The sequence below is a fragment of the Vulpes vulpes genome, chromosome 6 (assembly GCF_048418805.1).
Source record: "Vulpes vulpes isolate BD-2025 chromosome 6, VulVul3, whole genome shotgun sequence".
Classification (NCBI taxonomy): Eukaryota; Metazoa; Chordata; class Mammalia; order Carnivora; family Canidae; genus Vulpes; species Vulpes vulpes.
The window spans coordinates 1,202,120-1,226,476 of NC_132785.1; the positions used below are offsets into that span (position 1 = coordinate 1,202,120).

A 24,357-nucleotide genomic window follows, 5' to 3' on the forward strand; every position below is an offset into this window, starting at 1 on the left:
TATGGAATAATAGGAACAGAGGCTATTTGTGTATTCTTCAAAGCTCTGTTAGGAACCGATAACAGAAACTCAACTCCAAATGGCTTAAGTAAAAAGGCATATTTATCGACTCAGATACCCAAAAAATCCTGGGGTTTATTGTTCAGGAATTGCTGGATCAGTATGCTCAGCGAATGTAATTAGAATCAAGCTCTTTTAATCCCTTGGTTCTGCTATTTTTTTCCCCCCGTGCTGGCTTGTTCTCATTGGATTCCCCCTTTATGGTGGCAGGATGCTTTCCCAAAGCCCCAGTTACAGAGAGCTTCTCTTTTCCAGTCTAACACATTCTAGACCTGTGGCTTATTGGCCTGTATTAGATCATCTGTTCATTCAAACCAGTCCAAGGTGATTGAGGGCTGGTAGTCTCTGATTGGCCCCGTCCCTGAGAGGTCGAGTGGGTGGGGTCAGCTTTGGTCAAATCACAGAGGCTGAAAATGGAGGAGAGTAGTTCTCTGGGAGAAAAATTGAGGTCTTGTGATGAGAAGAGATGGGAATGGAAGCTGGATACACAAAACACGGCAAATGTCCCCGTAACCTATCTAATTGCTGCTGTTTGCTGTGTATTTCAGGAAAGTGTTGAGTTTAGGAACATCTGCAGTCGCTTGGCTCTACAAATTCAAGGACAATGGTTTGACAGAGACCTGAATGCTGCCCCTCAGTGTTTGAGGACAATAGTCAAGAAGCTGATTCAGTCACTTGCTAATCTCCCTTCAGACACCCACGTGGTGGCCTGTGCTTCTTTGAGACAGAGCTTACAGGATCTCCCAGACGTATGAATGTTTAAGACACCAGCATCAAAACCACAGCCAGTACGGCTAAGAGAACTGGGTATCTTACGTTCCTTATTGAATCAGCAGACAATGGATGCTTTTATTCCCAGTAAGGAGAGACTCGATGACCTACGTAGCAGTCCGACTAGTGGCATCTGTACCCTTCAGAATTATAGCACGTTGGTGAAAACATTTTAAAGCAGTAGTTCACATTTTTAAGTATGTTGACCTATTTGCTTGCTTTTTGATTGGAATATATTCTACTTTGTGGAACTGATTGGATTATATGTGTATATATATTTACTAATTCATATGAAGTATTAGTTTTGATCAAATGATACATTAATCTATACTTATATTAATGTAGGCCTATGAGGCTTAATAGGGTTATTTAATATGGTTATTTATATATGGTTATATGATTAAAGCTTCATGGTTCTTGAAATTATCTCGAATAAATAGGATATTTGATAATTGATATGTTCTACTTACTGAGCACTTCATTTTATGTTATGAAAGTGATCTTTAGATGTCGAAGGACCACATGTGTCAGTAATTATGAGTTCCAGTCCTGGCATTAATAACTTACTGTTGGACGGGAAAAGAGTTGCTTCTAAGCCTTGTGCTTTCATATACTGATTTGTAAATTTATAATGATAATGAGCTATGAAGTACCAAGGATATATGATATGTAAATACAAAGTACAGTATTATTAAAGTCTCATGTGGAAACATGTAGCTCTTCTTACTGTTTCTAAATATTCCAATTGAAGTAGAAGATTCTTGTGAAAAACAGGAGAGAGTGGATATACTGGCAGGTTTCCCTAAATATTTAGAGCTGGGAAAAGAGAGGCTAACTTTTTTTTTTTTTTTTTTTTACAACAATGATCTGAACATACTTAGGAAAAACTAAATTTCCTCTTGTTTCATGATGATGATATTGAGAACCAAACGAAATTGAAATGCTAACTTTCCCTTAAAATTTTAATAGAAATGGCATCAGATTTAGGAAAAGAAGAGTATATTTTTGCAGCTTATTTTCTGAAGGACTTAAAAACTAGATCTGTATGGTGGAAGTAGATCTGCTTTTAAAAAATAAAGTGTTAGTAGTAATCAAAGCCTTTTTAATCCCACATATTCTGATCCTACTTGGTTATAAAGCTTTATTCCAGGATATAATGATGAAAGGTATATATAGTGTTTCTCTCTTTAGATGTAATGGACCATTCCATAGAAGAGAATTACATTTTTGAGACTGAATTCTAAAGGAAAGATGAAAGGTGTTTGTGTGCGTGTGTAAGAGTGAGACAGGCCAGAAAAGGGCATTTATTACTTGGAAACAGTATTTGGTACTTGGTTGTTTCATTCCTAGGAAATGGTGTGTTCTGGGACTATCAATATATTTTACAGTGAAGTCTTTCTTTCTCCAGGGAAGTTACCCCAGGGATGTTCTCTAAAGACCTATCATTATTTATGGGCTCCCTTCCCCACTGTAATCAATAGCCCTCTCAATCAATATTAACATTAAAGCTTTTTTAAAACTCTCATCCCCGAGAAATACTGAACATTTTTCCTTCTATCTATACTTGTGTGTTTTCCTCCGTCATTTTGCAATGTGTTTCCCATCTGCCAAGTAAAACCGTATTTCATCCTTCAGGCCCTGAATTACTGACCAGCTCCTCCTTGAACTCTCCTGGATCATCCTAGTAGGACATGGGTTCTTCTTCCTCCAAACTCATATAAAACATATTTTGTGCTACTGCGCTGCTGTTATCACGCAAAGCTCTTGGTGTCCCTGTAACCAGCCTCAGCTTGCTGAGGGCAGGGATGGTTTTAAACATATTAGGATATTGCACAGCAACTACAATTCTAAACCTTCTTTGACCCTACCAGAACTTCCGTTGTCTCTACCACCTTTTCACACTGCCCCTGTCTCTTACTTCTGTGGCTTATGATTCTCTGCTTAATTTGTATAATCATTTGGTCGTACGTGCCCCCAGTTCCCTTCTTTTCTTTTCCTTTGGTTGCTGCAGACAGAACTCCATTCTTGGTCCAGACCACCTCTCTGCCTATTGCACATCTCCACATGAGTTCCGAAGGTAGCCTAAGAACAACACATAGCCATGCAAATCCCACTTCAATTCATGGCTCCCCATCTCAAGGGACCTTCACGTTACCCGTTAGCGCTACTTCATTTCCCAGACCTGCAATATCCAGTGATAGCCATTGGCCGCACAAGGCCATTGAGCACTTGAATATGGCTAGTCTGAACTGAGATAGGGTTGAAAAGGTAAAATGCACACTGACTTTTAGAAACTTAACACCAGAAAAAAGAATGTAAAAGATCTCAATGTTTTCACACTGATACATGCTGAAATGATAATACTTTGAATATATTTGGTGAAATAAAATATATATTGTTACAATTAATTTTACTAGTTTTATTTTACCCTTTTAAGGTGGCTACTAGAAAGTCTGAAATTCCACACATGGCTTGCATTGTATTTCTATGGATAACGACATCCTAGAAAATTCAATGCTTTGCTCGACAATTTACTGTCTCAGGAAGGTTGTTCCACACATTCTCACACTTGTCCCTTCTCCATTCTCCTCATTCGCAGGGGATGGCCTTGTTTACCATTGTATAGGGAAAATAAAAGCCTCAAGAACATGTTCATCTTCACCATATACCCTGAGATCAACTATATACCCTGAGTTCCCCCTTTGTTATAAGAAAGACATGTCCTACTGCTCCCCAAAGCTCACTGACCACGGAGGGACTGGACCATGTTTCCTCTCAATTATTTGAGCTCTTCCCTCTTGCACTCATTCCTTTGCTTGCAGTATCAATTTTGCTTCTGAATAGGAGCATTTCTATCGGCAGGCTATTATCTTATAATATCTCCCCCAATGTTTAAAAAAACAATTCCCCCAGCTACTACTTTATTTCTCTCCTCCCCGTAAGAGCAAAATTCATTGCAATTGTCCCACTTAGTAGTCTACAGTTCTTTTGTTCCAATTTCCTTCTGAATCCACCCCATCAAAAATGTTTTTGTTACGACTCCCATAAATGTTTTCTTGGTTTAAATGAAGGCCTTTGGAGAGTAGAAAACTATAAGATACTTCTTGTATACAAAGCACAGGACTGTGAGGATCAAGGTTTTCACATCTAAAAATTCCCTCCAACAGCCAAGCCAGCACCATTGCCCATTGTCCTTCATGCTCCAGTGACTTCCCACTGATAAATTCAATGGTAAATTCTCAATCCTCATCTTACTTGATCTATCAACAGCTTTTGGCACAGTTGACTACTCCCTCTTGAGTCATTTTCTTATTTTGATTTTCAGATCAGCAGGCTTTCATGGTTTTACTTCACTAAGTCACTCACAGAATTGTTTCTTATTTTCTCCACATCGCCCATCTCCATATTGACTTCTTAATTTTAGAGTTCTTCAGTCTTGGTCTTGGCCCTTTTTCTATATTATACTTAGTCCACAGTCATGTGATTTTAAATACCAGTGATTCATCAATGATACCAAGACATCTGTCTTTTACTCTAAACTCCAGATTCCTGTAGTCAAATCACCACAGAGTATCTCTGCTTGAATGTTTGAAAGGCTTTTTCAATTCCAGAACAGAATTCTTGATCCTCAAATCTGCTTCTCCTCCATCTTCAAACTCTTATTGGGTGGTGGCTTAGATCCCTCCAGCCACATAGGCAAAATGAACATTGAAATAATCCCTGACTCTTCTTCTTTTTTTTAAGATTTTATTTATTTATTCTCTAGAGACACACAGGCAGAGGCAGAAGCAGGCTCCCTACGGGGAGCCCAATGTGGGACTTTTTCCCAGGACCTCAGGATCACGACCTGAGTCGAAGGCAGACACTCAATCACTGAGCCACCCAGGTGTCTTCATCCTTGACTCTTCTATTACTCTCACATATAGCCGCTCAATCAGCAAATCCTAATGGCTCAACCTTCAAAATATATCCCCAATCATATTACTTCTCACCACTTCCATAGCCACTACCCTAGTCCTATTCCCGCCTGGAGTATTGCAGTACCTTCCTAAATGGTCACACCACTTTACTGCCCTCTCCTTAGTCTCTATCAGCCACAGTAATACAAATCGACTGATTACTCCTCTACTCTCAATCCACCAACGGCTTCCTGTTTTATTCGGAATAAAATTCAAATTCTGCCTCTGACCCATCTCCTACCACACTTCTACTCTAAGAACATCAATCTCTCTGCTGTTCTCACCTCTTCAAACATAACTAGTTTTGTGTTTGATCTTTGTGTTACTCTTTCCTCTGCCTGAAAGACTCCTCTCCCATCTGCTTCAAGTAGGTCTCCTCTCCAGCGCCCCTCATTAAAGAGGCCCTCTCTCACCTTTATCAAACGTAGCATCCCCTGTCACTGTCTTACCCCTTTTCCTTGCTCTGTTGTCTTTATAAGGACATCTTGTAATGGCAAATTTATGTGTTTATTGACTATTGTAGTGGATTGAATGGTGGCCCCCAAAGGGTATGTCCATGTCCTGATCAATAGAATATGTGAATATTACTGTATATCCCCAAAAGGTGAATATCATCTTAGATAGTAACAAAGGTGATTACATTACAGATAATGAGATGAAATTTTTTTCTGAGGTTATCTGAGTGGACCCTAAATGCCATGAGAAATGGCATTTTACTGAGTGATTTGATCCCTCCAGTGTTCTCGAAGTCTTATATCTTTCAGTAACTATCCAAACTCAAAGCAAAAAGTTAAAAGGACAATTTTAAGGCTTAAATTATTCAGAAAATTTTGGTTAAGTGTTGGGTTAAAAATAGTCATGTAGCTATTATTCAATAAATGCTCATTGTAACAATGATGGGGCCAGTCTAAGTCACCCTGAAGAGTAGTCCTTTGCTCCTCAGCTTTTCCTTACATCCCTTTTCCTCTTCTCTTTTACCTCAAGTGCTACGTAAGTGTCTGTTTAAAAAGGCACATTTTAAACTTTGTGATTGTGGGCTATCTTCTTCCATAGCTATATCATCATCATCATCATCATCATCATCATCATCAACAACAATAATCTTAATAAAAATTCCCACATTTTTGTGGCTCCAGCAATGTTTGGAGAGATTTGGGCATCTTGGAGTTAGGCTATAGTTGTTTGTTGTTTAAGACCATCTAGTGCCTTGAGCAGTATGTGATTCTTGGGTAAGGACAGGTTCTGGATGTCTCTTCAAAATGTTGAGAAAAAGTTGAGTCAGCTGATATTTTCTCTGTTGGATTTCCTTGGATAATTCTAGACTCATGTTTCAGTGCTCCATAACAGTGGATTTCTGGATGGTGGAAACACATTTGTTTATGGAGTAAAAATAGGGCCATACTGGGAACTTCCTAAGCAGGGGTGGACAAACAATGACAAGATGGTACCTACACACCTTTTATTCCCTTAGATGGTCTCCTCACTGCCTTCTCTACTTCTCTGGAAGTTCCACGAGCTTCCTGATCAATCTCCTCCTACATCTTTTGACTGCATGTCTCAGGCTGACATAGAAACTATCTTTAGGTTCCTTTGGCTGTGTTCCATTTTCTTTTGCCTCTTCAGAATCAGTTCTTTTCCCCCGTAGAAGTGCTCTCTCACTCTTCTAACTGGTACGGTTTCTTCCCAAAGTAGATTAATTTTCTTGGTTTAAATGAAGGCCTTTGGAGAGTAGAAAACTGTAAGATACTTCTTGCATACAAGGCACAGGACTGTGAGGATCAAGGTTTTCACATCTAAAAATTCCCTCCAACAGCCAGCACCATTTTCCATTGTCCTTCATGCTCCAGTGCCAGATACGTATGTAATAAATCTATCTGAGAGAAGTATAAATTCCTTGGACCCATGAGTTTCAAGACACATTTAATTCAGCAGAACTTCAAATAAGAAGTGTTCCATATAATCTGAGTAACCGCATCAAGGATCCCAGTATTCCGTTCTACAGCCAAAAAATTTACCACAGTCCTGGTTGCACTTAAATACACATAAGAACCGAAGGTCTGGGCTGTTAGAGCCCTGGCATGTGTTCCCAGAGAGCTTACCTTTGTCCGATGTGACTTGTTTACTGCTATGCTCAATACAAGTGATATTTAAAGCTGAGCCATAGTTTATAAGTTTCTCTTCTTCTAGACAAGCTCATATCTGAGCTTTGTCATAAGTCAAGAGACACTTTCAAGGTTGGCAGAGATTTTTCCATCACAGAAGTAACACTAATTGTTCCCTTTGCCTGGGTGAAGACTTTGATAATCATTATGGCTTCATTTTCCTTTTTCCTTAAAGAAGCATTAGGAAGCGTCTGTGGAGCATAGTGTCTGGTACAGAAGTAAATTCACAGTGATCCTAGAAACAAGTCACAGAAAACCATGTTGACTTAAGTTTGATTCAAAGAGAAGAAAAGAAGTTCTACAGAATCTCCTTCTGTTCCCTGCATGTGTCACTGTAGCTCTGAATGTAGCGTAAGTACAGGATATACTTGGAATGATCTGATGTGTGCATTTGTGTGTGTGTGTGTGTGACTGGGCTAGTGGGAAGGCAAGGAAGTACACTTGAGGCGAGTTCATCAAATGAATTTGGTTCGTTGCTGATTTGCATAAATGAAAAATACATTGATTCTCATACATGAAGTGGTTCATGTCACCCTGATAGTTTGGGTGGTGCTGATGTGGTGTGGTGTCAGAGAATTCCTTGGTGGTGTGGGGAACCCCTCCCCGCCAAACATACACACATATTGGAATTGGTGCTCAGAATTGTGTAATTTCTCTTACACTTTTGCTTAATTAAATTTAAATGGTTGCTATGTTCCCTATATTATTCTGTATTATGAAGTTCTGCATTCTTTACAGCCACTTTAACAATACTTTCTGTTCTCAAAACCACATTTTTGAGTTTTTTTTTTTTTTATAAAAAGGTACTTTTGCTATTTAGTAGTATCAGGAGCTATAAAGTCAATGGGGCTGGAATTATTGTTATGAAGTTGCATTGTTTTGCTCCTGTTCTCAAGGCCTGCTTCAACATTAAGTCACATTCATAAACTCACATGAAAACATTCATAAACTCACATGCAGCCTAAGTGGGCCTGTGGGCAGTTTATTTTAAATTTATTCAACTTGAGTCTAATTCTATGCAAAACATCATCTGTTCTAGTTGCAAACTGTAGCTGTTCCACTGTTCCAAAATGTTTTGATGACTGAACCTGCTCAGTGAGTTGATCTGGTTAGTATGGGAATCACTAAAAAATAATTGACAACAAATCCAATCATGGTCAGTAAGAGTGTTTATGTATGTGTGTATGTGTAGTTTTCTAAATCAATATGCCCATAATTTTTCTCATTTTCCTTTACTCATTTCAGTAGGCTAAAAAGAACTTTAAGTGGAGACATTTCTCTATTAGCAATGGGAAACCAATAAAAAAAGAAATTCTAGAGTGATGTCCAGTTCTAAGCAACCGTCACATATCTAACACGTTCCCAAATGAATTTTTTGAGCATTAATTATTACATCACATTTCCCCAAGGTCCCTTAGCTACAGGTTTTTAAACTGTTTATTACAAATAAAGTGGGCTCCTGGGAAAATGAGAGGCCCCTAGCAAATCAGTATCACTAGTGAAGAAAAGAATTTGCCAAATAGCTCAGGTGTTTTTATATGTATCCAGGTAACTCTTTGTCTATGCATCTATTTATTTGTTAATCTTTTACTTTGAAATAATTATAGACCTATAGGTTATATTCATAGTTTACCCAGAGACTATAGATTCATAGGAAGCTGCAAAATAAAGCACCTGGGTTTTTGTGAACTCTTCACCCAACTTTCCCCTGTGGTGCCATCTTACATGACTGTGGTACAACAGCAAAACTAGGAAACTGCCATTGGTACGATAGTGCTAAAAGGATTACAGCACGTACTCAGTTTATACATATACTCGTGTGTGTGTGTGTGTGTGTGTGTGTGTGTAGTTCTATGCAATTTGATTCCGTTATAAATTTCTGTCACCGTCATCACAATCAAGATACAGAGCTGTTCCATCACTCTCTTGGGCTACCCTTTTATAGTTGAATCCACCCTCTCCACCTACCATATCTCTGTCCTCTGACAATCACTTATGTATTCTCCAACTCTATAATTTTTCCTCTCAAGAATCTTATAAAAATGGAATCATACAGTATATCACCTTTTGAGACTGGCTTTTTATACTAAACATAATGTCCCTGAGACCCATCCAAACTGTTCCATGTACCAATAGTTTGTTCCTTAAATTACAGAACAGCATTCCATTTCTATTTGGAATGGAATTTTTAATTCCATTTTTAATTCCATTTTTAATATTTTTAATATTGATTTTTTAATATTTTAAAATTTTTTAATTAAAAATTAAAATTTTTAATATTGATTTTTGCCACAGTACATTCCAAAAATGGGATTTAAAGGGCTCGCTAAGATAGATGCAGTACAGCAAAATAAAACTATGTAGGGAGAAAATCAGAATCAGGAATAAAAAATTAATATGTTCATGGATTGGAAGAATTATTATCATTAAAATGTCCATATTGGCCAAAGCAATCTACAGATTCAATGTAGTCCCTAGAACAAATAATCCTAGAATCTGCATGAAGCCATTAAAAAACCCAAACGGCCAAAGCAATCTTGAGAAAGAAACACAAAGCTGAAGGTATCAAAATCCCAGAATGTGATATAGAGATACAGAGATATAGAAATCAAAACAGTATGGTATTAGTACAGAAGTAGATAGATCAACAGAACACAATTGATACCTGGAAAATAAACCCATGTCTATAAGGCCAATTAATCTATGATAAAGGAGGCAAGAATATACAACGTGAAAAGACAGTCTTCTCAGTAAGTATCCAAAATATATAAAGAACATATACAACTAAAAAAAAAAACCTGATTAAAAAGTGGGAAGAGAGCCTGAATAGAGATACTTCCAGAGAAGACATCCAGATGGCCAACAGACACATGACAAGATGTTCAACATCACTCATTATCAGAGAAATGCAAATTGAAACCACAATGAGATATCTCTTACAGCTATCAGAATGGCCAGTGTCCAAAAGATAAGAAATAACAAGTGTTGGCGAGAATGTGGAGAAAAGGGAACCCTCATGCACTGTTGGTGGGAGTGTAAATCATTGCAAGCACTGTGGAAAACAGCATGGAGATTCCTCAAAGAATTAAAAATAGAAATACTATACGATCTAATAAGTCCTCTACTGGGTATTTACTCAAAGAAAATGAAAACATGAATTCAAAAAGGTATGCGTACCCCTGTGTTTACTGCAGCGTTGTTTATAAGAGCCAAGATATAGAAGAAACCCAAGTGTCTATTCATGGATGAATGGATAAAGAAAACCTGGTGTCTATGTATATACACAATGGGATATTACTTGGCCATAAAAAAGAAGAAATCTTGCCATTTGTGACACCGTGGATGGCCCTAGAGGGTATTATGCCAAGTGAGATAAGTTGATCAGAGAGAGACAAATACCAGATGCTTTCACTTAAATGTAAAATATAAAAAACAAAACAAATGAACCTACGTACAAGCAGACTCTCAAATACGAAGAGCAAAGTGGTGGCTGCCAGATGGAGGGGGGTGGGGGGATGGGTGAAATAGATAAAGGGCATTAAGAGGTACAACCTTCTAGTTATAAGCTATGAGAATGGAAAGAACAGCGTAGGAAATAGAGTCAATAATATCGTAATAATTTTGAGCGGTGGCAGACGGTGACCATACTCACGCTAGCATCACGGTGAACTTTGAATCATGCACAGAATTGTTAAGTCCATACGCCGTACACCCGAAACTGTATGTCAATTATATTTCAGTAATAAACTTACAATTTTACAGGAAAATTAGTACGAAGGCAGGACTGCGTAAGGTAAGCTCGCAAAGTGCATGTAACCGGCTGCCAGACCAGGTGGCTTCCAGCTTCCCGCCGCCACTGCACAGAAGCAGCCGGTTATGCAGCTCATAGTCTAAAGATGCAGGCAAGCAAGTTCCCCAGGGTCGGCTTGGCCTCTCCCACTCCTCCAGCTGGAAGGAAGATTCTTTCCCAGGGAGTCCGTCAGGCGACTGTGGCCAGCAGACACTGAATTTAGAAATAAGTTAAGATTCCATCACAGGATGCGTGTTAATAGCACAAGGAATTTTCTCGCACGATTCAAGAATCTGATCTCCCAGCTTTGTCACTCCGCGACCTCAGGGCAGTGAGACTGCAGCTATTCTGTTCTGTGTTCAGAAAAAGCCATCCGTGTGATTGGATGGGAACTGAAAAGCCCTTATGCTCTCCTCTGAAATCCAGGGTCCTTTCCCTTCCCTGGAGGTGCAGGGGAGAGTCCCAAATCATGGTCTGGGTGCCCAGGGTGGATGGTTTCATGGGACCCAGAGAGGGTGTCCGCCACATTCACACACTGAGAGAGTTCACATAACCAGGGCTTCCAGCTTCTTTTGAGACACCGAGGTGGAAACACTGCCCGTGCCTTCTGCCCTCCCCACCCACCCCCTCCCCGTCCTTCCAAGAGGACACGGGCTTTACATTTTCCCACGGTCAACCCTCGGCCTGCTTCTTTCATTTAATTTATGAGGCTGGCTCCAGAGCTTGCAACTTCTGGTCTAGACAGTGTTGAGTGTTCACCTTATGTTTCTGGGACCGTGTTACGGGCACTGTAGGCCGTGGGCCCTTCCTTGGGCTGGCAGACTGGCCTTACCACGTCACCCGAGGGGTCTAGAGACCACAAGCCCGGGATTCTCATGAGACAGTCGACAGAGGTCAGTGACTGGGCGACTTTACATCAATGTTTATAGTAGAGTCTAGTTTGAAGCTGACTCAATCTTTTCCTTTATTAACAAAATATATCTCCCATTATTCACTAGTTATTCACCACATGCCAGAAACTATGTGCATGGTTTTTAAAAAAAATTGTATTTATTTGAAAAGAGATAGGGAGAGACAGAGAGAGCATGAGTGGGGAGGAGGCGTGGGGTGGGGGGAGGGCGATGCAGACTCTCCCCTGAGCAGGGAGACTGACGTGGGGCTTGATCCCAGGATCCCGAGATCATGACCTGAGCCGAGGGCAGACACTTAACCGACTGAGCCACCCAGGTGCCCCGAAACTATGTGTATGTTATAAGCTCCTCGTTTAGTTATCACTTAAAAGCCTGCAAAAATAGTATTACTATTCTCATTTTAAAGATGGGGAAACTGAGGCTCAGAGAGGTGTAGGAACTTGCTCAAAGTCCTGCTGAAAGCAGTGTTGACAGCAAGATAGAAACCTTTTCCTGCCTGGTTCCAATGCTTATGGTCTTCCGACCATGTCATATTGTTTTGCTCATAATGACCCATGGCTAACTTTTCTCCCTCCTCACAAGAGGGCGTGGGAGAGATGACATGGCTTCTTCTGCCTCCCTGAGGTAAAGATAGAAGCCAGGAATCAGAGTAAGAAGTAGACAGTGCCAGGTGTCAGAAAACATGAGTCACCTAGCTCTGACTCCAGGGCTGACTTGTAGAGTGACTGCTGATATGTTCCCGTAGCTTTTGGCTTTTCAATCTTGTCTGCACAAGGGGATGATAATCACTCCATTTCATTTTACTTTTTAAAGATTTTATTTATTTATTAATGAGAGACACGGAGAGAGAGAGAGAGAGGCGCAGAGACACAGGCAGAGGGAGAGGCAGGCTCCATGCAGGGAGTCCCACGTGGGACTCGATCCGGGGTCTCCAGGATCACGCCTTGGGCTGAAGGCAGCGCTAAACCGCTGAGCCACCCGGGCCGCCCTAATCACTCCATTTTAGATCCCACTGACACCAAGCATGGATTAGCTGGGATGAGTAGGACCAAAGGCCTTTGAAAAGCCAGCTGTGATTTATTTATATATGTGAGGTACGATTATTCATTATTATTAGTTTGTTGTAATTATAACAACAACCTAATTTGTGGGAATATACAACATATCAATAAATATTCATTTACTAAATATTAATGAATAAACTACACATAATTTATATGAATAAATTAAAACCCAATCCAGTCACCATATTCATTCTCTCAAAAATATTAGCGGATGATTGGATGGTTGGATGGATGGATCCAATGGATGGAGGGATGGATGGAGAGTCTGGATTGCTCAGTGTTCCATCAACGTCCGGCTTAGCTTTTTCTTTTTCTTTTCTTTCTTTTTTTTTTAGGCCTAGCTTTTTCTAGGCTGAGTCTAAATTGGGTTGTAGAGGAGACCGAAGGACTCTTGGAGTCAAAAGTGTTTGAAAACACTTTCTTGTTTTCCAAATTAATTCTTAAATGAAAGAGCTTTGTAAAATCCATATAATGCTCCTATCTGGAAATTCTGCTAAGTTGGTAAATTCTGGGTGACAAAAATGACTGCCATCACAATCCTCATCAAAATCGTTAGAGCGAAAGTGTTTTCTTTTCTTGGGCTGGTAGAATGAATTTCCACATGTGGACCACTCTCCCAAAACCCATATGACACATATCATGAACTAAATATTTCCAAGTGTGGCTCTGTCATTTTAAGTGATTTCCCACATTTTCACTTCACAAGAGACCTCTTAAAATATTATAGTGGTGACAATGACCTTGCTCAAATAGATGCAGAGCCAGCCTTTTACATTTCTAATGCTTTTTTCTGGAGTTTAAATTCGATGGTAAAATACTGCCTGTTTGATCTTACCAGGTGTGGCTGGTAATACTTTGCTAATTTAAAAGCTTTCCATGTTGAGGCTCTATTCAATTTAAAAATACATATTGCTTAAAATGCCATTTTTGTGTTTTTGTTATTCTAGCCATGAAATATAAAAGCTCAGGCTCTTTAAGTCGGTATTTCAAAGATCAAAATATGGCATTTGCAATTTCACTGTAAAATAGGTAAGAATGCCTTTATAGGCAGAAATACCTCGGAGAAAATGTATTTCAACCTAATCAGAGGGAAATTTGGTGTAATTTATATATAGTAAGTATATCATGGAAAATAAATGGAACTTACATAAAATAATGTGTATTATCTCATAAGATGGCTGAGCCATAAAACGTAGCACTTGTTTATTTTACCAAAATTCCAGAATCATCACTTTAATATTTAAACTAAAGATTACTGTTATTTACCTTAAAATGTTTATATATTGGATATAAAAAATTTCCAAAGAAATTACAGAGACATTTTAGTCATTTAAAGAAAAAATATTTAAACTCTTACTTATCCTTCTTCCCGAGGTTAACAACATTTTTGGTAAAACCCAGATGCATAAATTTAAGTGTGTATTTTACCTGACCCAGCTATCACATCATCATACTGAAGAGTTCTGATATCTGTAGACGACTCAGGGAAAAGGAGAATAATTTACATCATTTTTATCTTTTCGGGGAATTTGCATATTAAACTTTGAACAGAAGTTTTCATTTTAGACATATTATTTTTCCGTTCCTTCTATAGCTTCTATTACATTCCTATCCAGCTTTTCCTCATTACTCTAAATATCTAGATTTATCAACAAAGTAGATTTATGCACATAAAACTACATATAACTGTTCAGATGTGTCAACAAGTTGCACTCTGAACCCCAACTGCGGCTGATTGAGAGGCATCTTTTACTCAGTAGACTGAAATTTATGCCTTTCTACTGATGTGACTTATGGTTTTGGTCTGTGCTAGGCCTCAGGACCTTCATAACTGTCTTTCTTATGATTATTCAGGAGTAAGCTGTTGCTCTTGCATGGCCTTTCTTGCCCTTTACCCTACATCTCTACGTACGGACTAAAACTCATTTTTGAAACATTAACCACACACACGCGTGCACCCCCCCCCCCCCCCAATGGATTCGGCAAACGGAGCATAGCATCAGCTGCCATGGGGGCTGGAAGGATGTCAGACCCCATCCACCCCACAATTTCAACGAGACTTTCTCAGAATGATAAATGGGCTAAGCCCACAGGGGTGCCTCAGATCTGGTTTCCAGAGCCCGTCCCCGTGCCATTCTCCACATTATCGGGTTGGCTTCACGGTTATTTCTTTACATTGCTTTTCAAATAGCATTTCTAGTGAAAACAGGATTCTGCTACTGAAAAAAAAAAAGGACAGAATAAATACTGTAAATTAATAAAACCCAAACCACTGACAAACACTGACTTTCTTTGTCTTACAGATTTTTTAACCCAAGCCTAGGGAATTTAGGTGACTTTTCCGAGAGGACGGAGACGGATCCAGCTCTTGTGAGCCCCGATCCAGCCTTCCCTCTGGTAGACCCTATAACCCAAGCCCGTCAGGCTGTCAAGGTGGCTAGTCTCTCCTCACTCAGCGCAGCTTCCCGGCCCCAAGCTGGTGGTGGAAAAGCTGGCCACGGGCGGAAGGGAGCATTAATGTTAACCCCGTCGGATGGGTCCATTTTCTCCCTGGGCCTGACCATAGGGGTCTTTGCTGGGAAATTTTGGTAGATGAGCAGATTTCCCTCTCAGAAACGCCAACCATTACAATCCTTTCTGGGACAGAAGTTTCCGAACAATTATTAGCATTTCTGTTAAACAGGAGTCCTGTGTAAAGGCCAGAACTCGTGGGGCTCGCCCAGCATAGCCACGCGTCCACGGAGGCCTGCGGACTCAACACGCGAAGCCTGATGTAGGGTCCACTTCCCCTCGGTGTTCCTCCTCCGTGCACATCTCTGGTTACTTCTTCTAGCTGCTGTCTCTGGGTCCTTAACATTCAGTTTCTGCCTTCACTCCTCCCATCTGCCTCTCCTCTTGCTGTTCAGATGCCTCTGATAAAGGACCAAAAGCAGGGACTTAGTCTACTACGATCGTGGCAACAAGGTTCTGCGGCCTTGACAAAGAAGAACAGAGCACCCCCTGGCAGGTGCTTCCAGCTGCCACACATCTGCGCACACACATGCACATACTCACACTCACACACCTTCCTGTATGAAACCACCAGGAAGCCCATGTCTATCACGGGTACCACAAGTTATCCTAAGAATGTTCAGATCCATTTTCAAAGTCATACTACTTTAAAAATTCATTTTCTCAGGTCCCGTCATTAAAAAGAAAACATCTTTATTTAAGTTCTTTGGACTTCCACTGGGCTTTAAAGATTTAAAATTTGGGGGGTGTTTAATATACATTTTGCCTCACCTCTACATAAACTAAAAAATTCACGACAGTTGAATCCCCCGAGCTCCCTTTAAACACGTATAAATTGCTGAGATATGGGGGAATGATGGATGACCACGAAAGGGCCAGGTGTGGGCAGCACGAAGCAAACACCTTCCCTTCCTATAGCACTTGGCACTAGAAGGAGTTCCCTGCGGGCTTTCCCTCGCGTAGTGATGTCCAGATGCCAGTCATGGCCTGGGGCCAGTTGTTGACACGGTCTTCAACTTCCAGTAGTGAAACGAGAAGGATCAGGAAAATAGATTGAGTGGTCTCATATAGTTAAATGTATTCGGTGAGAGGCTCCGTCTTTCATTTTGAGATTTTTATGCTTGCTTTCCTTGCCTTTCTCTTTCGGTATTAAAATGTTCATTTCTTAATAAAAAGTGAGGGTTATAGATGATAGAAATATTCTGTTTTGTTTAAATGACCTTTCTTTACGAAATTAAAAGATGGAAACTCGGTATTGGTTTTAAAACCAATTTTAAATCCCCATGAAATTTAGTCTGGAAAATATTGCTCTTAGTCTGGGTCAAATCCCCAGACCAGGAGTGAATGCCTACAACCACTGAAATTCTTAAGAGAATTTTTTTTTAAAGGAGAACTTCTATTTCAGAAAGTATAGAGAAGGAGGATCGAGAAGGACCCATTACCCTACTCTACTCCCTTTTCCCAACATCCATAGAATTTAGGTCTTCTTGAAATGTGAAACAGAAAATGGGTAGGATTAGGAAAAAAAAAAATGCTGCTCCAAAACATTATGAGAAAGTTGTCTCCATTGTTGATGTGTTTCTTGTGTTGGCTGGCTCGAGGGATCACAAAGTGTGACACTGTCACAAACAGTCCCCAACGTGTTTATTTTCTCCTGACAAATACTATAAATTTTCTTCTTGTAGTGACAAACATTGTTTACGCAGCTGTGCTTTCTTAAGTGAAAACTGACTTTCTACCCAATGTATCTTTGTTTTAAAGACACTTAAAGAGAGCTCTCTCCTGGCATTTGGGGACGACTTTTCAAGTAAGACCACCTAATTAGGAACAATCACTGTGCATTAGATCCACCAGAAAGAAAGAAAGAAAGAAAGAAAAAAAAAAAAACTTGGCCTCGTTAAGTGTTTCCATCTTGGGTTACAGACCTCATCTAAAGCGGCTTCTCCCTCGGCCGCGTAGTCTTTGCTGTGGGGACTGAAGGTAAGAGCCAGTGCTGGCTGCCGGCTGAGATCTAGAACAAACCGACAGGAAATCTCGGCCCCTCTCCTCTGAGACCGGCTGAGATTATTTTACTTCATTTAACTAACCAGATGATAGGTTGACTGATGGGGTCATTATGTCCAGTGCAAGTAATTTTAGAATGAAAATTATGCAACAGGATAGACCGCAGCTCAACTTTTATCACCCCAAATGCATGCTGTGTTCCTAATGTGATTGCCTTTGGGCCAAAACTGAAAGAAATGTTCAGTCTCAAGGTGCCTATATTTTCTGAAATAGATTGAGTGAAACCTCTGTCTCTCTCTCTCTCTCTTTTATTCAACATGCAAGTGAATTTCTTAGGTTTTACTTTTAAAATATTGGATACAAGATAAAACCGGAAGTGATTAATATTTCCTACAGGGCCAGCGGTTGGTGAGGAAAAGTCACCAAGTTTTATCTGTCCGTCAAGTCGTTACTATCATTTTCATGCTTGGGTCAGTCAGTCGAGTAAGGGGGGAAGCTTCCTGACATGCAGAATTGCCTGGGAAACTGGAAATTGATTTTTTTTTTTTTAAATGTCCTCACAGAAAGGACATTTTGCTTAAGTGCTTCCTAATTGCAAATACACCTCCAGATACCGTAGTAGTTTCTCTTTGTGGCTTTTGTATTTCCCTTGTTGTTCCTATTGACTTTTCTTTTCTTTCTTTATTTTTTGTTTTGAAATGAAGAAAGAATTTGAATTTTATGACTTGATAGAAAAGCTCAGTTTGCAAAGAATATCAGCAATTTCTCATTTGAATACCTCATGCTATTCCCAGTTGCTAGAGCTTAAACTTTGACTCCTAAACCCAACTTGTAAATCAGTCCTCCTCTTCACTCCTATCCATCCCAAATTGCCTCCTTTTCCTGGAGTTTTTATCTTTTGGCATCCCTACCTACTCACTAGCAAGACCTTGTAGCCAGGGGCTTGCCTTTCCACTTCTTCACTCTGCACACGGATAGTGGGTGCCTGCTATGTGCCAGACGCTGCTCTTGATACCGGAGATACAGTTGTGTACAAGCAGAGGTGCATCCCTGTTCTAATACCAATCACATTCAGGTTACATTTCCTCTGGAAATATTCTCACCTTTCATGGACACCCCCCCCAACCTCATATAAATGTATATATTTAAATATAAAATGATTTTATCATAAAAATACTAAATTAAGCAGGAAAAAAATATACATAAATCTAGCACAAAAACATTTAGTACACTAGGATCTCTCTGCATTGACCAAAAACCAACCAACCAAAGGAGCAAAAAACAAAACAAAACAAGTCAAAAAACCAATTTCTTGGAATATCATCCGAGAACTTCTAATTTTAATATACAGAGTGAAGTGAGCGTTTTCTCATCCGTGTCTCAGAAAAACCACCCAAAAAGCATAAAGGAAAGCAAAAAAAAACAGTAACGCAAACTTATCCTTTATAAATCTAGGAAACAACAGAGACCCCCCAAAACAAAAAAGACTTGCAAAATCAGTGAAGGTCGAGCAGAAACATAGCAAGCTCCACAGTGAGGGTGTCCATGGAAGCCGAGCACAGAAAACGCTGTAAGAGTTTGTAAGGGACACACACTGAAATGTAAACCCAGCTTTTTACAACAGGGGCCAGCAAACTTTCTCTTAAACAGCCAAATAGTAAATATTTTAGGCTCTCTAGACATATGGTCTCTGTCTCAACTACTCAACTCTGCCACTGTGGAGCTCAGGCGGCCATGGACAGTATGTGAACGCACGGGCATGGCCAAGTCTCAACGAAACTTTATAAAAATGGGCAGCTGGCTTGTGGGCTGCTGTTTGCTGATCCTTGTTTTATAGTAATAAAAGTACACCAGCTAGAGTGAGAGCTCCTTTGGTCTGGATCTCAAGGAGGTGAGGTGTCTAGAAAAAAGGAGAAGAGATGGAGCTGCATGAAAAGTTGTACAAAAAAGCCATCGTTGCTGAAAGCCGTCTACTGGTGCGCTAGCATGGAGGAAAGTGGCTTTGCTTTATAAATGCTCCAAATCTGCTGGTATCAATTGGCTGGACAAAGTGAAAGTCTAAAATAACCCACTTTTTCATAAGAAAAACTCTTGCTGGTTGAAACATGGCCCACACCTCTCTCTCACACAGAAGACTTTTGAAAATAGCTGATTCAGAAAAACTTGCTTTCTTCCAATGTGGTTAATCAAAAAGGAATCAACTCAGGATCTATAAAAAGATACTAAGAGAAGGGTGGGGGGAGGAAGCAGGAAGAAAAAAGGAAAACTAAACGAGGCTCAAGAAATATTTACTAATGAGAGAGATGAAAATTGTGACCAAATATACTCCTGATTATTTAAAACCAAGTGAGCAATCACCTATGTGCAATTTCACGGGAAACAACAACAAAGCAGCAGAAGTGGACTATACATGCAGCACCAGAAATAAGGGAAGATACGAGAAATATCTCAGGATGCAGGTCGAGTGCAGCTTGGAAGCTGCACAAAGGTTGGTCACTGATGAAAGCACAGCTAGGGATGGGGAAGACAGGACCAGAAAAAAAGGAGAATAAAGAATCAACATATAAGAAGTTAAAGGGGTGATGTGATGGATATGGAATATGGTTTCAAAATAAATTAAACCTATACATAATCGATGTCCCTAAAGAAGAAAACCAAAATAATAGACACCATTCTAAGGAGTAATACACAAAAATAATCAATACAAAACATTATTAAACAAGACCCAGTAGCACATTAGAAAAGTAACACACCATGACCAAGTCTGATTTATTCCAGGGAGGCAAGGATAGTTCAATATTAGAAAACCTATTAATTTGTTTTCACCATACTGAGATTAAAAGTTATCTTCTAAGATACCGAGAGGCATTTGATACAAAACCCAACATCTTTCTTCTTTTTTAAAAAAAACTTGATGTGATGAGCACTGGGTGTTATTCTATATGTTGGTAAATTGAACACCAATAAAAATTAATTTATTAAAAAAAAACTATCAGTAGAATGGCAGTTGATACTTCCTTAACATAATTAAATACATTTAAAAAAATAAATAAATAAATACATTTATCTCAAGCCAAAGCCCGGTATCATGTTAAGTGAGAAACCTCAGAACTATTCATATTAAACTCGGGAACAGGACAAGGATGTTTCCTATCACAACTACTTGTAAACACTAACCTGGAGATTCTGGCCAATTCAATTACATAAAAGAAAGAAAGAAAATGTATACAATTTAGAAAAGAAAGAGACAAATCTTACTTGTTTATAGATTATGATATTTAGTATTGAATTACAATAGAAAGCAACCCCCCTGAAAACTATTAACAAAAAATAGTGGAATGTAGTTAGGCCCCTGATTACAAAATTAATAGATAAAATCATCATCCTTCATATGTTAAAATAAAATAAGTATTAATAGAATAAAAACTTTCCTTATAATAGCAATATGACTAGAAAATATTTAGAAATAAGTTTATAGGATGTGGAAGATCTATATGAAGAAACTTTCACTGTGCTATTCATGAACACAAAAAAGCTCTAGCCTGAATGTGAAGACATACAAAATTCTTGGCAAGGGAAAGTCAATATCGTGCAGCTTTCATCTCTCTCCAAATTAATGTAAACATTTAATACAGTTACTATAACAATGGAATTTGAAATCTACATATGACTCTAAAGTTCATATAGGAAAATAAACAAGCAAGAATAACCAGGAAAATTCAGAAAAAAGAGAAAGAGAAGACATGCAGTACTAGTCCTACCAGATGCTAACATATAAAGGATATGGTAAGTGCGGCATTTCACTTATTCTGATTCAGTTATCCTGCTGCATTGTCTTCTGTACAAAAGTAATATTGGATTATGACTTCACACCTTGCATCAGAATAATTTTCTGATGAATCAAAGATTTCTGTGTAAATAATAAAAATATTATTAAAATTATTATTGATTAAAATTATTAAAAATGCTAGGACACTCCACAGCGGAGAAAGTTTTTACAAAAGTACCACAGCGGAGGAGATCTTTCAAAGTGTATCACAAAACTCAGAAGCCGTACCAGACTGATAAATCTGACAACTTTGAAAGTAGAACTCGGCAAAACTTTGCAACTCCTAATTAGCACTTTCCAATCGAGATACAACACAGAATACCTTTGTGAGTCTAAGTTTTCTAGTAGTTATGTCAAAAAAGTAAAAAGAAATGGGTGAAAGTAATTTTCATAATTTATTACATTTAACTTGATTTTTCCAAAGTATTTTCATTTAATAGTCTATAATAAAATATTATAAATGAGATAATTTCTAATCTTTTTATTTTTATACTGATATATCTGATGTGTATTTTATAACCTATTGTACTTCGTAGTCAATGAGCCACATCAGGTGCTCAAGAGTCACATGTAGCTGTCGGCTATCATATTTGTCAGCATCGTAGTGAGTTAATTTCCTCCACATGGAAAATCTTTTTTTTTTCTTTTTTTTTCACATAGAAAATCTTAACATAGAAAGAGATCTCAGGGCGTCTGGGGGGCTCAGGGGTTGAGCCTCTGCCTTGGGTCCTGGGATCAAGTCTGGCATCGGACTCCCTGCACGGAGCCTGCTTCCCCCTCTGCCTGTGTCTCTGCCTCCCTCTGTGTGTCTCTCATGAATAAATACATAAAACCTTAAAAAAAAAGAATTCTCATGAATCTGTAAGAAAAAGTCTAACAACTTAATTTTTAAAAGGACGGAGCACTATTAATTCACTAAAAATGAGAGAATTTCAAGTTAAAATGCTGTTAGAAAATAATAGTCCAACGGCCCCTGGCTGGCTCAGTAAAGCGTGTGACTTACTTGATCTCAGGGTTCTAAGATCGAGCCTCATGTTGGGTGTAGAGATCACTTAAAAAAAATAAATAGAATAATATTCCATTTCGTCTCAGATTGGCAAAGATCAGTAAATTTTGTAACATGCTGGGTCCATGAGGAAGAGGAGAATCAGCCATGTTGCACGTTGTTACAGGTTGACGGTAAGAGGGTAAGTCGGTGCAATCTCAGTGGAGGGAGGTTTGACCATAGGTATCGAGGTGACCAGTGCATGTACCTTTGGCCTATCGACTCCAATTCCAGGATCTTTTCCTACAGATGGACTTGCAAATGTGAAAAGATGTTTATGTACCAATGATTTATTGAGATATTGTTTATAAATGTAGCGTACAGGTTAAACACATCATGGAATATTATAAATGAAACACTGTGCTGTCAAAACTAAGGAGGAAGGGTTTCCTGGGATCACATGGGAGCCGTTCCAGCTGTGCGCTTACGTGGTCGGGAGTCCCGCGTCGGGCTCCCCGCGTGGAGCCTGCTTCTCCCTCTGCCTGTGTCTCTGCCCCTCTCTCTCTGCCTCTCTCTCTGTGTATTCTCATGAATAAATAAATAAAATCTTTTTTTAAGCGCTTTAAAAAAAAAGGTGAGTTACCTTTTTTTAAAAAAAGAAAAAAAATATTTTATTTATTTGTTCGTGAGAGACCCAGAGAGAGAGGCAGAGCCGCAGGCAGAGGGAGAAGCAGGCTCCTGCAGGGAGCCCGATGCAGGACTCGATCCCAGGACCTTGGAGTCGTGCCCTGAGCTGAAGGCAGGTGCCCAACCGCCCCAAGAGTTACCTTTTATTGTATATTCTTTTATGGCTTTTAATTTTGTACCACTAATATGTATTTCCTATTGAACCTTTATATAAAATATTTAAATCTATTAAAAGGAATTGAAGCAATCAGAATATTCACTGAAGCCAGCCCACTCAATTTTGTGTGTCTACTGCAAGTGGATGTTTTCAAATTTTTGGTTAACACTCACCTCAACATAGCAGTTTTAAGGCGACATCCTGTCCCCAAACGCAGGCCCTAACCCGAGTGACACAGTTTAGTCTCTGACAGTTACATTTTTTGGCTCTGGTTTTCTCAACAGTCCCGAACACCTGCTGTCCTGTTTACGCAGACCCTTCTGTTCAGCGGGACCAAATGGCAGGTGCTTCCGAGTCAGAGTCTCCTCCGCCACTTGGTCCCCTGCCCTTACTGGGAGCTTCTGAGTGGGGAGCTGCCCCAGCCGGGCTTCCCAGTCGCCAGCAAGCACCCACATTTCTGAAGGAACGTTCTGGACTTGAAGGGTTTACAGTAAATATTTCCTGATGTATTTCCAGGAAAGGCGATGAGCTTGCACTGTTTTCAGGGTGCAGAGGCCCCCTTCCCGCGAGGAGGTCACCGCCCGCCCTCGGTGGCACTGGTCCAAGCCCAGCTTCCTTCCACCTCCCGCAGACACCCAGGCACCTGCGACACCGCACCCGGCGCGACTTGGCTTCGCAGGTGAGGTCATCACACCAATGGAAAATGGGGTTACGGTGGCCAATCTGAGTTTAAGGCATTTGGAAGGAAAAAAAATACATCCATTGGCAATTGAGGCCTGCACGTCCCACATCCCTGTGAATCCCACCTCGAGCCCCCAAACCTGGTGTGGGCAAAGCGGTGGCACGTCCTGTCTGGGTTTGGGCAGCTCCCAAGGTCTGCAGCCCCAGAGCCCGGCGCTGGCCAGGGGGGCCCTGAATCCGCACACATCCCCCTGGGCCGGCGGGGCCTGCCATCCTGCCCGGCTTCGTCCCCGGGAAGGGCCCGTGTCTCAGGCCCAGGGCTGGCGGCGGCTCCGTGTCCCCGGTCTGGGCGGGAGGGGCTCAGGCTTCCACGGGCGGCCAGTGGAGGTCAGTGTTGAGTCACCGATCCCGCGCCCCTGGCAGCAGGCCCTCCCAGGTTCCTGCCCGAGGGGAGGCGGGGAAGGGCAGCCCTGGGGCAGGACCCAGTGCCTGTGACCCAGGGCGGCTGTGACCCAGTGGGTGTAACCCCAGGTGCACTGTGACCCAGGGTGGGTGTGACCCTGTGTGCACTGTGACCCAGTGCAGGTGTGACCCAGTGCAGGTGTGACCCCCTTGCACAATGTGACCCAGTGCAGGTGTGACTCTGTGTGCACTGTGACCCAGTGCAGGTGTGACCCCAGTGTGGGTGTGACCCTGTGTGCACTGTGACCCAGTGCAGGTGTGACCCAGTGCAGGTGTGACCCCGTGTGCACTGTGACCCAGTGTGGGTGTGACCCTATGTGCACT

General features: G+C 40.4%; 1 long non-coding RNA gene across 1 annotated transcript; it reads right to left on the reverse strand.

Annotated features, from left to right (window-relative positions):
- Positions 1-3,205: 3,205 nt before the first annotated feature.
- On the reverse strand, positions 3,206-23,933 carry LOC140599278 (uncharacterized). Its single transcript, XR_012001944.1, has 2 exons — positions 23,064-23,933; positions 3,206-7,187 (listed from the first exon to the last, which is right to left on the reverse strand). It is a non-coding gene; the product is annotated as an uncharacterized lncRNA (long non-coding RNA).
- Between the last annotated feature and the right edge of the window lie 424 nt (positions 23,934-24,357).